The sequence below is a fragment of the Tiliqua scincoides genome, chromosome 6 (genome assembly GCF_035046505.1).
Source record: "Tiliqua scincoides isolate rTilSci1 chromosome 6, rTilSci1.hap2, whole genome shotgun sequence".
NCBI lineage: Eukaryota > Metazoa > Chordata > Lepidosauria > Squamata > Scincidae > Tiliqua > Tiliqua scincoides.
The window spans coordinates 9,109,609-9,123,553 of NC_089826.1; the positions used below are offsets into that span (position 1 = coordinate 9,109,609).

Below are 13,945 nucleotides of genomic sequence, written 5' to 3' on the forward strand. Positions count from 1 at the left end.
CAACCTCCTCAGAGAGCAGTTTCACAAGTTCTTTCATGTGAACTGTTCCCCCCAGTAGAATACTAGTAGTTGGGGAGAATGTAGAAAATCAATGGCAGAGCCAAGTCTTCTCCCATGCATCAGGACATCTCACATTACCCTGGAGCTGCACTAGCAGAACTTTCCCATGGCAGGAACAGCAAGGAAGGCATGTGTGAGGGGCGAGGAGGAGGGACTGGGAAAGCCATGTGGGTGGGAGAGGTGAAGGTCCATGCTGAAAGAGAACTTCTGGGCCCATGACGCTTTCCTTCTATTAGTGGTGAGCCTTACAGGCATCTCGAATGTGACGTTCTGGTGAACTAGTTCGGAAAACATGTTACAGATGATCTGTTCTTTCCTGTGCTTTGCTGGCAGCCTCCCAACCAAGTAAGAAAACTCCATCCAAACTCACAGGCAGATGAGGTGTGAAAAATGGACCTCCTCAAACATTTGCCTTTTATCTTCTGCAAAGTGAGGGGGCTCATGTTCCAAGTTCCTCCGATTAGTTTTATGGCAAGGCAGCCCGGCACATTTGTCACATTCCTGAGGAAAGGTGCGCCACCTTTCTCCTGTACTTATGGTGCAATGGTATGCCTGCCATTGTCGTTAGCTTCCCGTAATGAAGGTAGTTAGATAAATCAATCAGGGAAGGAACGCTTGCCTTTCTTGTCATCCGGCTTTTTATTAAAATGCTTATATATTACTCTTGTCATTTTACTTTCACTCACTTACAACCTGGGTGAATTATTTTTATTGCTTTCATCTTCCATGTTATATTTCACGGATACCATGAAAGAAAATAGAGATTGATAGGAGCAAAATTAAAATATATTTTAAGCAGGGACTCACACGCATACACACACAAAAGTCAGTTCACTTCCACTTTTCAAAGTTGTGTGCTTGCACACCTTCCTCTTATTGTTTTCCTCCCTCTCTTGGCCGTGACAAAAATGGGCACACAGCTCTGCTTATTCATTCTCAGGCCAGGAAGACTTGAGGGATTAAGTGGGCTTTTGACTTTTGAGATGAGGAAGAGAGATCCTGAGCTATATATACTGTCAGCTCTGCTGTTCAATAGGGGGCAGGTGCACACGTGACTCTGGTCATCATCAAGGCCCTGGTTCTTAGTCAAGCTGAGATAATCAAATGTGTATTTGGCCACTACCATATTAGAGTACTGATGGAATCACATGACCAAATGCTCCCCCATGACAATAGGATAATCTCTGCATGTCAGGGAGGAATGTCTAGACCAGTAATTTTCAACCGACTTGCCATGGTAGATCTGTGTGCCATGAAAGATCTGCAGGCATGCTGCATGTTTTTGGAACACAGTGGTTGAAAATCACCTAAAAACACTTCCAAGTTCCATGGCTCTATTTTCAGGGCAACTATCCATAGTAATGAATTATTTGTTCCTCTTCCAGCAAACACTTTGTTGCTGCAGACAGTTGCCCTAGAAACAGAGCTGCAGAATCCAGAAGAGTATCCCACAAGCTGTAAGTGACATCACAAGAGGCAAAGACCATAGTAGACCATCGAAGTCAGTGTGTTGAGAAAAGAAACATTGAAAACTGCTGGTCTAGATTAGCCTTCTCCTGAATACAGTATCTGTTCTATGTGTAAGGCACTTACAGAAGGTGGGTGGTTTGGGAAAACATTCAAATACAGTCAGTTCTCTTTATATGCGAATTCACTATTTGTGAATTCACTTTATCTTCAAGGGGCAGAATTGCCACCTACCATTATTTCTCATTACCTGTGTCTCTGTTCTCATTATCTGCTAATACTGTGCTGGTGCCACATCAAACTGGCAATGGCATTGGCCCAAGGAGAATTGTCAGACACATTTGTATCCACTTCCACCTGCCCCACTATCTTGGGGACTCGAGCAGAACCTTCACAACCTTGATGATGAGAGAGGCTGATAATGAGAGGTCTCTGGAAGACTATTTGAGGGCTGCTCTGGGGCTGGTGCAAGCCCAAGGAGCCAAGAGACAGGTGGAGGAGGACAGGTGAAGAAATTCCCTCCCCACTGCTGATCTCTGAGGTCTCATAGTTGGGTCACCAACCTTCAATGAGTCAATGGATAGCCAGTAGTGAGAAATCACATTGCCACAACTTTCAGCACATCAAGAGGTATCCAGCATGGAGGAGGAAGCATCAGATGTTGGAGATGTAAAAGAGCCCTTGTTGTGACCCATTCCCATATATTTCAAGTTAAGATTCAGGTTCATAAAGTTCATAGGGTGTATGATGAAAAGAATCATGTGGAACCTAACCCCATTTTCCCCTTAGGCTCAATGATTCTGTAGCTGCCAGTTCGGTATCCTCTAGGTTTTCCAGGAACCTAACCCTAGCAGATAACAAGAACTGATTGCAGGTGAGCCCACATCTACAGCCTGAAGCAGTACCACCCAGACACGGAGATGATGTTTCATCAGGATGAGCACTTCCTTTGGTGGAAAGTTCCAGCCTTTCCTTCCAGGAAGGGTTGCCAATCAACAGAGCCTTTATTCTACTTCAAAAAGACCCTCTCAGCAATTTGCAGATTTGATTGGTTATGCAGTCATGACATCATCCCATTTATTACATGACACCCCCCCACCCCCGGCTTTGGCTAGGAGTACCCATAAAGAGGGAAGAATATAAGCTGTAATTAGAAATGTTGTATATTTTGCCCCTTGTGACAAATATCAGCAAGGAAGCTATTTATTCAATAAAATAGTAAGAACATAAGAAGAGCCCCACTGGATCAGGCCAAAGGCCCATCTAGTCCTGCTTCCTGCATCTCACAGTGGCCCACCAAGTGCTTCAGGAAGCACACAAGACAACAAGACACAACCTGCGTCCTGGGGCCCTCCCCTGCCTCTGGCAATCAGAGACAGCCTGCCTTTAAAACTAAGAGCTTGCACATACCTACTATTACTTGTAACCTGTCATGAACTTTTCCTCCAGAAATTTGTCCAATTCCCTCTTAAAGGCACCTAGGCAAGATGCCATCACTACTTCCTGTGGCAAGAAGTTCCACAGACTAATTACACGCTGGGTAAAGAAATATTTTCTTTTGTCTGTCCTAAGTCTCCCAGCACTCAGTTTTAGTGGAGATCCTCGATTAGTGCAGGAGAAGGGTCAGTCTTTTCCCTCCTCACTCCTGCAGTTCCAGTTAGATTTGCTGCCCCCCCAGCTGCTAGTACACATTTTTTTTTTAAAGCAGGAGAACCAATCATACATCTTCTGATGTCACAGCTAGTTGCATCCTTACCATATATACAAAAGTCATGTTCAAGGTCCCCAATCATTTATTGTGCAAAAGGAAACCAAATCCTGTATGAAGGTGCCTGGAACTTCTATCTGCTTAGGAAAGTGGGGAGTCATACTATATCTGTACCCATACTATATCTGCATCATACTATATCTAATCTGTATTTCGGGAAAACAACTCCAAAGTTCAGAACAATGATAAATGCCTCAAGGCCAAAATGATAATAAGATGTGGATTTTCAAGATGACATTTGTACAATAATGAATTTCACACAGTTGTTTCATAATTTGCCTAATCAAATAAAATCAGATCAACCGTTACATTAGCAAAGCCCAGCTTCTCCATTCTAACAAGAAGACTGCAAGCCCTCCAGTAAGTTAATTCAGTTAATTTTCCTTATGCAGTTAAGTTGGCCAATGTGCTGAATCTGATCATAGATATAGCTCTCTTAATTAAGAGATTAAGCCAGGCTGGAATTTTGTATGGGATATCCTTAATTCCATGGCTGCAATTGCCTCTCTAGGTCTCCTTCCAGCTGCACCCAGACTTGGAGGCTACAGGCAAAAAGATTCTCTTAGGTCATCTTGAAGAACATGATGGACTCGAAGGGGAGAGGTGTGTACAGGGTTTCTGGGCCTTATAACCCACACACAGTCTGTCCCAAATATTATAATAATAAAGTCTATTGTAATAAATATAATAATAATAAAAGTATAATAATAAAAAGTCTCAAATATAATAATAATAATAATAAAGTATAATAATAAAAAGTCTCAAATATAATAATAATAATAATAAAGTATAATAATGAAGTATAATAATAAAAAGTCTCAAATATAATAATAATAATAATAATAATAATAATAATAATAATAATAATAATAAAAGCATGTTTTGCAACAAGAATAATAAAATTCCTCCTTGAATTGCAGACTTTCAGTACTGCTGAAGACAAGATCTTTTAATTACTGGCTTGTCTCTGGACTGGACACTACCACTATAGGGTCATAGCAAATTAAGGAAATGTATCATGTTTGCGTAACTTATCACATAATGCCATTCTGGGCATTATACCGTATTGGCAACCTTCAGTCTCAAAAGACTATGGTATCACGCTCTGAAAGGTAGTTCTGGCACAGCGTCTAGTGTGGCTGAAAAGGCCAATCCGGGAGTGACAATCCCTTCCACACCAGGAGCAAGTGCAGTCTGTCCCTGGTCTGTCTCCCTGGCTATGGGCCTTCCTTCTTTGCCTCTTAGCCTCAGACTGTTGGCCAAGTGTCTCTTCAAACTGGGAAAGGCCATGTTGCACAGCCTGCCTCCAAGCGGGCCGCGCAGAGGCCAGGGTTTCCCACCTGTTGAGGTCCACTCCTAAGGCCTTCAGATCCCTCTTGCAGATGTCCTTGTATCGCAGCTGTGGTCTACCTGTAGGGCGCTTTCCTTGCACGAGTTCTCCATAGAGGAGATCCTTTGGGATCCGGCCATCATCCATTCTCACGACATGACCAAGCCAACGCAGGCGTCTCTGTTTCAGCAGTTGGGCATTATACAGGTTGGATTAAAGGGTACTGACAAACCTAAGTATACAGTCTTTTTAATAATGAATGTTTCTGTAAAATCCTCAGCAGGAACTGAATGACTGTTGGCTTTTTCAAACCATTCATGGCTTGGGAACGAAGGATTGCCTGCTTCCCTGTCTAACTGCCTGTAATCTGGTCACCGCCTAATGAGGTGTGCCAGCAGTGATCAGAAAGTCAACCTTTTTGGTGATGGGGTCCCACCTCTTATAAACTCTCCCCTAAGAAGTTCACCTGCTGCCTACTTGTGATCCCCACCGGGCAAAGGTCCTAATATTTTTCCAAGCTTAGTGCATTGATTTTGTGCTTCATCATCTGTTTTGTGATTTAATCTGTCTCTGTTTTACGTCTATTGTGTAGGGTGGTTTTTTGTGTGTTTTAATTTTTATTGTGCAAGCTGCCAGGGAAAATGTATTTGAAAGGCAGGATGCAAATCTATTAAATTTAACATAAGAACATAAGAACAGCCCCACTGGATCAGGTCATAGGCCCATCTAGTCCAGCTTCCTGTATCTCACAGCGGCCTCACCAAATGCCCCAGGGAGCACACCTGATAACCTCATCCTGGTGCCCTCCCTTGCATCTGACTTAGCCCATTTCTAAAATCAGGAGGTTGCACATACACATCATGGCTTGTAACTCGCAATGGATTTTTCCTCCAGAAACTTGTCCAATCCCCTTTTAAAGGCATCCAGGCCAGATGCCATCACCACATCCTGTGGCAAGGAGTTCCACAGAGCAACCACATGCTGAGTAAAGAAATATTTTCTTTTGTCTGTCCTAACTCTCCCAACACTCAATTTTAGTGAATGTCCCCTGGTTCTGGTGTTGTGTAAGAGGGTAAAGAGCATCTCTCTATCCACTTCATCCTTCCCTTGCATAATTTTGTATGTCTCAATCATGTCCCCCCTCAGGCATCTCTTTTCTAGGCTGAAGAGGCCCAAATGCTGTAGCCTTTCCTCATAAGGAAGGTGCCCCAGCCCCGTAATCATCTTAGTCGCTCTCTTTTGCACCTTTTCCATTTCCACTATACCCTTTTTGAGATGCGGCGACCAGAACTGGACACAATACTCCAGGTGTGGCCTTACCATCGATTTGTACAACGTACATTTGAACAATTTAAAAAACACACACACAAAAGCTTTAAAATGTTGTTGGGCACCTGAACTGAAGAAAGAACGGTTGCGTTCTAGTGTGTGAGATCTGTGACTTCTGGTGAAAGGTCCCGCCCGGTTCTGCAAGAATAGCCAAATTCGGAGTCAGCAGCCAGTTCTTCTAAACATTGCAGTCATCCACCGGACAGGCACGTGCCTCAGGAAACTCTCCCTTAAATCCCGTCATCTGTCTTTAAGACCTAAGAGTAGCTGTTGCAGCTGCTTTCGTGTGCTGAAATAGCAACCGCTCCTGACCTTTTCAACCCGTTGTTTCATTTCTTTGGAAGGAAAATTAATTTTCCACACACTGGAATGCCAGCCAGCTTGCTGTGTGCTTCCTTGGTCTCTGCCACCTAAATAAAGAAAGTGAGAGGAAGCCGTGATGCCATCAGACACAGCAGAATTTTGTCCTCGTACAGAAATAACCGGCTCTGAACTGGTTATCGCTGCAGCTGTATCTATCAGTGGATTCTCACACTTATCCTTGGACTTTTGCCTGGGCAAGGACCTCATGGCTGAGTATGATGAATCCTGAAACTGCTCGAGTGCTTGGATTAGCCTGAGTTTTTTTTTTTTTCCCCTAAATGCAGGAAGTCAAAATTTAACATTGTACCATCTACAAATCCAACCAAGTCTATTGATTTTAAAAGACGTGAAAAGCAATCCTATGCAGACTGATTTGGAAGCAATGTTCAAAATGGGGTGAGTTGCTACTCTGCTTGATAGGTGGATGAAACAGAGACTGGCCTAAATATCCCCCCAGTGGGTAGAGGGGCAAAGGCCTAATCATCCCCGCTCTACCCACTAGGAGCATTGCTCAGAAGTCAGTTCCACTGGGTTCAATGGTAATAATATAATAATAATAATACTGGTATTTATATACCGCCTTTCTGGTCATCGGATGACTCCTCTGACCTTATTCAAGGCGGTTCACATAGGCAGGCTATCTCTAAACCCCCGAATGGGATTTTTACAATACAAAAAGGTTCTGTCTTTCAAGAACCGCACAACATTTCAGATGGATCTTTCACAGTCTGGTATCACTTCTGGCCCCCCAGTTGCCTCCCACGCTGGCTGACAAGCAGCTCCTTCATCTCTCACTTGAAGGCCAGCCAAGACGCTTCTTCGCTCACACCAAAGAGCAGGTGGAATAACTCAGCTCAGCTTGTCGGCTGCTTCAAGGTCTTGCCGTTCACAGAGCGGCCGGTGGCCTCAAACTGGCGACCTTCAGATGTTGTCTTCCAGCTAATGGAGGCTCTACCCTCTAGACCAGACCTCCTGCCCGTACTCCCTAGTACACTATGACTATGTACTTAGGAATGCAGCCTCATACTACCCTCACTCTGCGTTAGACTGCTATCCTGTCCGTCCTCTTTGTTTACATAGCCTGGTAGAGACTTTTAGGGTACAATCCTAACCAGCTTTCCAGCACTGGCATAGCTGTGCCAGTGGGGCATGAGCTGCATCCTGCAGTTGGGGGGTAGTCAAGGAGGTCTACTCAAGGTAAGGCAATGTTTGTTCCCTTACCTTGGAGTTGCATTGCCCTTACCTCGGTGCTGGAAAGTCGGTTAGGATTGCACCCTTAAACGTTTATGGACAATGCAGTGTTTCAAGATACAAAAGTGCCGCTTCCTACCTTCTCCTGCACCAATAATTTAACCACTGGGGGAGCACTCCTAAGGGCAAGCTCACCCTTGCTCACCTTGAATTAGTTCAGAAATTATCCAATTTGAGTTAATTTAGGGCTTGGAAAATGACCCTCCCTTCTCCAGTCCAGAGACAAAGGGTAGAGCTGTTACAAGGGTTACATAGTTCCCTTACACCAGGATTTCCCAGACTTTATCAGGCTTGCAACATCCTACTGCTGGTGGCAAACCCAGAAGTAAGTGCTGATGATGCAACAATGTAATAACGTCATTGAAACTTACATCCAGGTAAGCAAAATCAGCACTCTGGGAGGGTGTAGTCCATGCTACATCACTCACTCCACTCACAAAGCCTCTGCTCCATGATCTCCCACACTCGTGGTGCTGAGCACTCTGGCTGGTGCGTGGCCCCCCAAAGCCCCTGGACACTTGTAATGATGCCCAGTTTGGAAAGCTCTGCCGTACACCTATGGCTGGCCCAGCCATGAGGCAACCTAATACAGCTTGAGTCAGTGGTGGATGGTGATTTGGGGTGGATTCGGGGTGCTCTCCAACCACGTCCTGGAATCACTGCTATTAATATTGTTTCGACAGCTCTTGTGAACAGCGGTTTGAATGCAAAGCTTGGACAATGGAATAATTTTGCTTCATTTCCATACCCACTTGGTGGAAAACAGTCCCCCATTTTGAACATGTACATATCAATAAGAAAATGGATACTCTTGAAAATTCTGCTCAGTGCAAAAGAAAATCAAATGTCTCCAGTGTGGTCCTTCCACCGACCTCAACACAAGTTAAGGACACAATGAAACGTTTCAGCGGCATTGATTACTTTCACCTAATTTTCACTGGATTGTACCCAAATCCTTTCATTACAATTAAATAATTATTATAGAACAAAACTGACAAGACTATCACAGGACCCCCTAGTACCACTAAACAGATGGCACCTCCGAAGGATCAAAAATATATAACAATTTTAATTGAGCCAATGCAAAACAGATTTGCAAAATAGAAGAGTACATGCCAGGTCTAATAAGTGTCTCGCTGGAAATTATGACAAATTCTATAACTGCACAATGGATGTTAAGGAGATGTTCATTAACAAATGTAGCATTAACGGGCTTGGTGTAAGCTCTTAAATAATTTTTGATACATACCTTTCTACCTGATTTAATTCCCATTGGTTGATACCATTTTTCTCATGCTCCATTTTGACATTCGATGTCACCTTGATCATATCATTGTCAGATCTCTGCTATTCCAAGCTGGAACCTTCTCTTCTCTTTGGAATGAATACAGCGGGGATATGGAACTTGGTCCTGCCACCAAAATCAAAATCAGAATTTATAACTGCCCTGGGGGCAGACAGAGGAAATGGGGCTGCAAGCACTGACACCATTCGCTCCTTGACTAATATCTCTTAAAGAGATAGCCTTTTCTGACGTTGGCTGTGAGGAACGGCAATTCCAAGATGCACTTGGTACATTCAGTTGTCACATGCCCCGTAATGCTCTGAGTTCTGCTGTGCTAATCCCTTGTTCACTGCAAGAGAGGAGTGATAGGATCTCTATGGGAATCTGCACTCTGCTCCCCCAAACTGGGCGTGGAATGTCAGATCGGTTCACAAAGCATCTCTAACCCTTTTTCCAAGGTGCTTTCCACAATACAGTTAGATCAGTGTTTCCCAAACTGTGGGTCGGGACCCACCAGTGGGTCACAAGTCTATTTTTGACGGGTTGCAAAAAGTTTCTGCAATGTTAAAAAACTTTTTTTTTATGCAAGCACCCTCACCCAGTTTGCAGAAAAAAATTGCTGGCAGTCCAGATGGAGAGACCATTCTCATGCCTGGAATACTAACCGGTGTTATTAGGTCATCTTCATACTACCAAATTAAAATGCCACATCTCCTATTTTCTCTAGTAATTGGCATACCAGGCATAGATCAAGTGCGAACCCAGTTTCAGCCTTTTGTCTGGCCTGGACGCCCATAACTGAACATATTGCTCTCCAGTCAGTCTTCTGGGTACCATGGAATGACCGTAAAGGTTTGGGAGAACAATCCTTCAACCTGTTTCTAGGGAGAGTGTAGCAAATGTCTACACACACATAGTAATATGTAAGGTCTCTAATAGCCTTGGTTCACAACATTCCTGTTTTCAATTAATAATTTATTAATGAATAAAATATTTCTTTTTATATCTTTTTTTTTGGCTAGTAAAGCTACATGGGTCGCAACAGATTTATCATTTTACAGAGTGGGTCCAGCTGCTATAAAGTTTGGGAAGCACTGAGACAGACAACACAGGTGGCATACTCTTGAACTGCTTTGGTCAAAAAAGATGTGCAGGAGAAAGGAAGTACAAGTGAGCTGTGCTTCCTCTTTGGAGCTTTTTGTAGAACATCTAGTGTGAGAAAAATGCTGATCCAGCCCTACATATCTCACTACAGAGCAAGTTTCCACTCTGGCTGTGGATCATTCATGCTCAATCTCCACCCCACAACCTGCCCCAGCCACATCTTCTGGTGTACTGAAATTCTGCAGATTCCACAGGACTCTTTAAAGCTGCTTTAAAACACCAGTTCTATCCTATCTGACCACACCTTCATCACCCATCTATCCTGCTCCATCTTCAGAAAACCTCAGAGGAGCTTCAGAAAACCTTCATGGATCTCTTGGGCAGTTTTCCATCCAGTCACTGATCACACCAGGCCCTGGAGGAATTCTGGGTCCTCAATACAGGGTCAGGCTAAGTTCTCTAACTCAGCATTTCCCAACTTTTGTTCCCTGGTGTACCACTTTACCCAGTCCACCAGTTGGAAGTACCACTGGAAGTAACTGGTGATGATGTCATCACTTTTGGATTCGGAGGCCAGACACAACACAACAAAAAGGGGTAAGAGGCTCAGGGAGGATGGGAGGGCTTTTTCCAAGTGTGCAAAAATACACGCTGGAGCTCTGCCTGCCAAGTCAAGCCTCCTACCACTTTTTATCACATTGTGTTGCTGGTCTCACTGCCAAGCAGCAGGGGTTTGGGGTTCCCCCAACACCACTGGACACTGCCTCAAGTACCACTTGTGGTACAAGTACAACTGGTTGAGAAACACTGCTCTAACTGAAGGGCAAGGTAAAACCATTGTCAAAGAAAACTCACGGAGATACAGCAGCAACCGGCAGAACGAGGAACAAATTCCATAAACGGCACATGGTGCTGTATGGCAGGTTCACGTGTGGCTCTCGCAACAGGGGCTTCTACAACACATACATGTTGTAACGCAGGGGAGCTCACACTTTTTTGGCTCGAGAGCTACTTTGAAACCCAGCAAGGCCCGGAGATCTACCAGAGTTTTTTTTACAATGTTCGCGCCATCATAACATATAACATTTATGTGTACAATGTATGTTGGTGTACCTTGAGCCCCACTGAGTATAACAGGACTTACTCCTGAGTAGACATGCCTAGGATTAGGCTGTGAGGCTGCAATCCTAGCCACACTTACCTGGGAGTAAGCCCCATTGAGTACAATGGGCCTTACTCCCGGCGTTTCCTCCCAGAGGCACCTGAAGGGGGGTGGGTCGGCACTCCACGATCTACTCATTTTGCCTTGCGATCTACCGGTAGATCGCAATCCACCTATTGAGCACTCCTGTTGTAACGTGTGGCTGACAATTAACAGTACATGCTGCTCCCTTGAGACTCATGCTTGATGGCATTCTGTCTGCTATTTTTTCCTCAATCAAATAATTTGGCTTTTCATTTCTCTTTGTGCTTCTATTGTGGGTCCACAAACAGTAGTGACCAATCCCATCTCCTGTTATTATTTATTTCTTCATTAAACTTTATACCTGCTTAATCTTATAGAAATAACTCAAAGTAATCTCAAACAATGACTGAAAATAAATCAAAAACAAATGACAAAGCCTGCAGATACAAGCATACAACGACAAATTAAGAAGGAACATAGTCCAGACAGGACAATTAAAACTGCCATTTGTGATTGATGCTTTTAGTTCCCAGTTCCTTGAGTATCATGGGTTCTTCACATTATTCTGTCTGTGATGGGGAAAAATAATGGAACCTCACCTAAAATTGTTACATACGATGCTCTAAGCCAGTGGTTAGCCCAGGATCCTCTTTTTAAAATCATAATCTGTTGTGACCCACCAAAAGCGATGTCATTAACCTTGAAGTGATGTCATGGCCGGAAGTGACATCATCAAACAGGAACACTGTTAACAATTCTAAGCTGCAATCTATCCACACGTCCCCAGGAGTAAGCCCCATTGACTATCATTGTTAAAAGCATATACATTATAGCGTACATCTGTACATTAAAAGAACCAGCTCTCCCCCAATGCAGTCATATACCATGTTCGTATCAAGTCTAATATACTAAAAATAAAATATTGAAATGAATGCGAACCCACCTGAAATTGGCTTACAACCTGATTTCTGACCTTCAGTCTGAGAAACAGTGGTCTAATCCAGGGGTGTCCAAAGTTTTTGGCAGGAGGGCCACATCATCTCTCTGACACCGTGTTGGGGGCCGAATTAATTTACATTTCAAATTTGAATAAATTTAAATAAATGAATATATTAAAGATGAACTTATGTGAATGAATGAAGGTCTTGCAATAGCTCAAGGCCTATAAAAGGCCTTGCACAAAGCAAGGCTGGCCTTTCCTTTGCTGCTGCTGCTGCATCACAGATGTGAAACGGCAAGCAGTGGAGGGAGCCCTCATCCCACAGCTCACTCGAGAGGCCAAACAGTTGCCCTCACACTGAGAGCAGTTGCGTCGGACCAGTGTGGGCTCCAACAAATCTCCGGAGGGCCAGAGGCTCATTGGAGACTAGGGGCTCCCTGAGGGCCGCACAGTGAACCGTATACAGCGGTTCACTGTATACTGGTTATACTTATTGTCCTTATTTGGAGAGAGGAGTGTTTTGCTTTCTGCTTTTAAAGCACCCTTATTTTTATTAAGGACGTGCCAAAAGTTAGTTTCTGATTGTGCAACTATGACTCTGCAACAGCCTTGCCTTTGCCAAGCTGAAAGCTAAAATTAGGAAAATGGCGGTGCCATCTCTGTTCAGATGAAATCATTTCAAATATATATTTAGTTGATGTGGTTTTAATGCACATTGCTCTAGAAATACACTTGCCACATCACCTGGCAAGTGAAACTGTAATTGTTTTACATTCAACCTTCTGTAAGGACATAACGACATTTGTTTTGATGTCTATGGCTTTGACGTCATTGCTAACCTGTAATTTCTTTCATGCCTATCTTGGCTGGTGGCTTTCATTCTTGCCGCAATGGAAGGCATGTGAAGGAAATTGGAAGGAAGTGTGTCCTTCAGGTCCCACAGGACAATTTAGGGTTTTGGCAAGAAGGAACTCAAGGAAACAAAAAGGCCTCTCGTCCTTTTGGTGTGGCCCGACTAGTCTTCTGCTGCGGTGGCTGAAATACACAGACTTGCACTTGAAAAGAGTGCAATGGTCAAATTTCTGAGTTATTTGCCCTGCCAAAAAAAGTCACACAACAAATTACATAGAAACGGGAGCAGAACGAAGCCTAGACCTACGAATTTCAATGTTTATCTTTTCATGGCACACTGATCTCTTTGGCATTCTCTATGGTCTTCACCTCTTGTCACTTCTGACTTCTGGGAGACACTTCTGGGTTCTATGGTTCTGTTTCTAGGGCAACTGACTGTAGTAATGGTGGCAGAAGAAGCAGCACAAACAATTCATTACTACAGACAGTTGCCCTAGAAACAGAGCTGCAGTTCCCAGAAGTCTTTTTCAGTGGTTTTCAACCACTGTGAACCATGGCCCACCTGCAGACCTTTCGTGGCACACCAATGTGCTGCTGAACACTGACTGAAAATCACTGGCCTAGACCTTCTCTGGGAAACCCATCACAATGATTCATTTAAGATATATTAAAGTTGCTTGTTCTTTTTTTCAAGACACAAGGCAGTTTACAGTAAAACAAGAAAGACTTGGAGAATAAAGAGGTCATTGCATTGCAGCTCAGACATAATGGTGTAAGTGCCAGGTGACCATCCCTGGGGAAAGAGGACTTGAAATGGGATCTTGACCCAGCCAAAACCAAAGTGAAATGGGAGGCCAGTGCTGGGGTGCCCTGGGCACAGATGCTCAGGATGTCCTCCTTTGGCTGCAGCCTCCTTGCTGAACTTTAGCCCACTTGCCCCCAAGGAAAGCAGCGTGAGTCAGGGCAGTGCTTTCTCTTCATGCAGCCTGCTTCACTGTGCCCCCAATGGG

The 13,945-nt window shown here is 43.9% G+C and overlaps 1 long non-coding RNA gene across 2 annotated transcripts in view; it reads right to left on the reverse strand.

Annotated features, from left to right (window-relative positions):
- The window catches only part of LOC136655994 (uncharacterized), a 50,177-nt gene extending 43,833 nt beyond the window's left edge, over positions 1 to 6,344 (reverse strand). For both annotated transcript variants that reach the window (XR_010794689.1, XR_010794690.1), the window contains exon 1: positions 6,020 to 6,344. This is a non-coding gene — a long non-coding RNA (uncharacterized lncRNA). The remainder of the gene's footprint in view (positions 1 to 6,019) is intronic.
- Between the last annotated feature and the right edge of the window lie 7,601 nt (positions 6,345 to 13,945).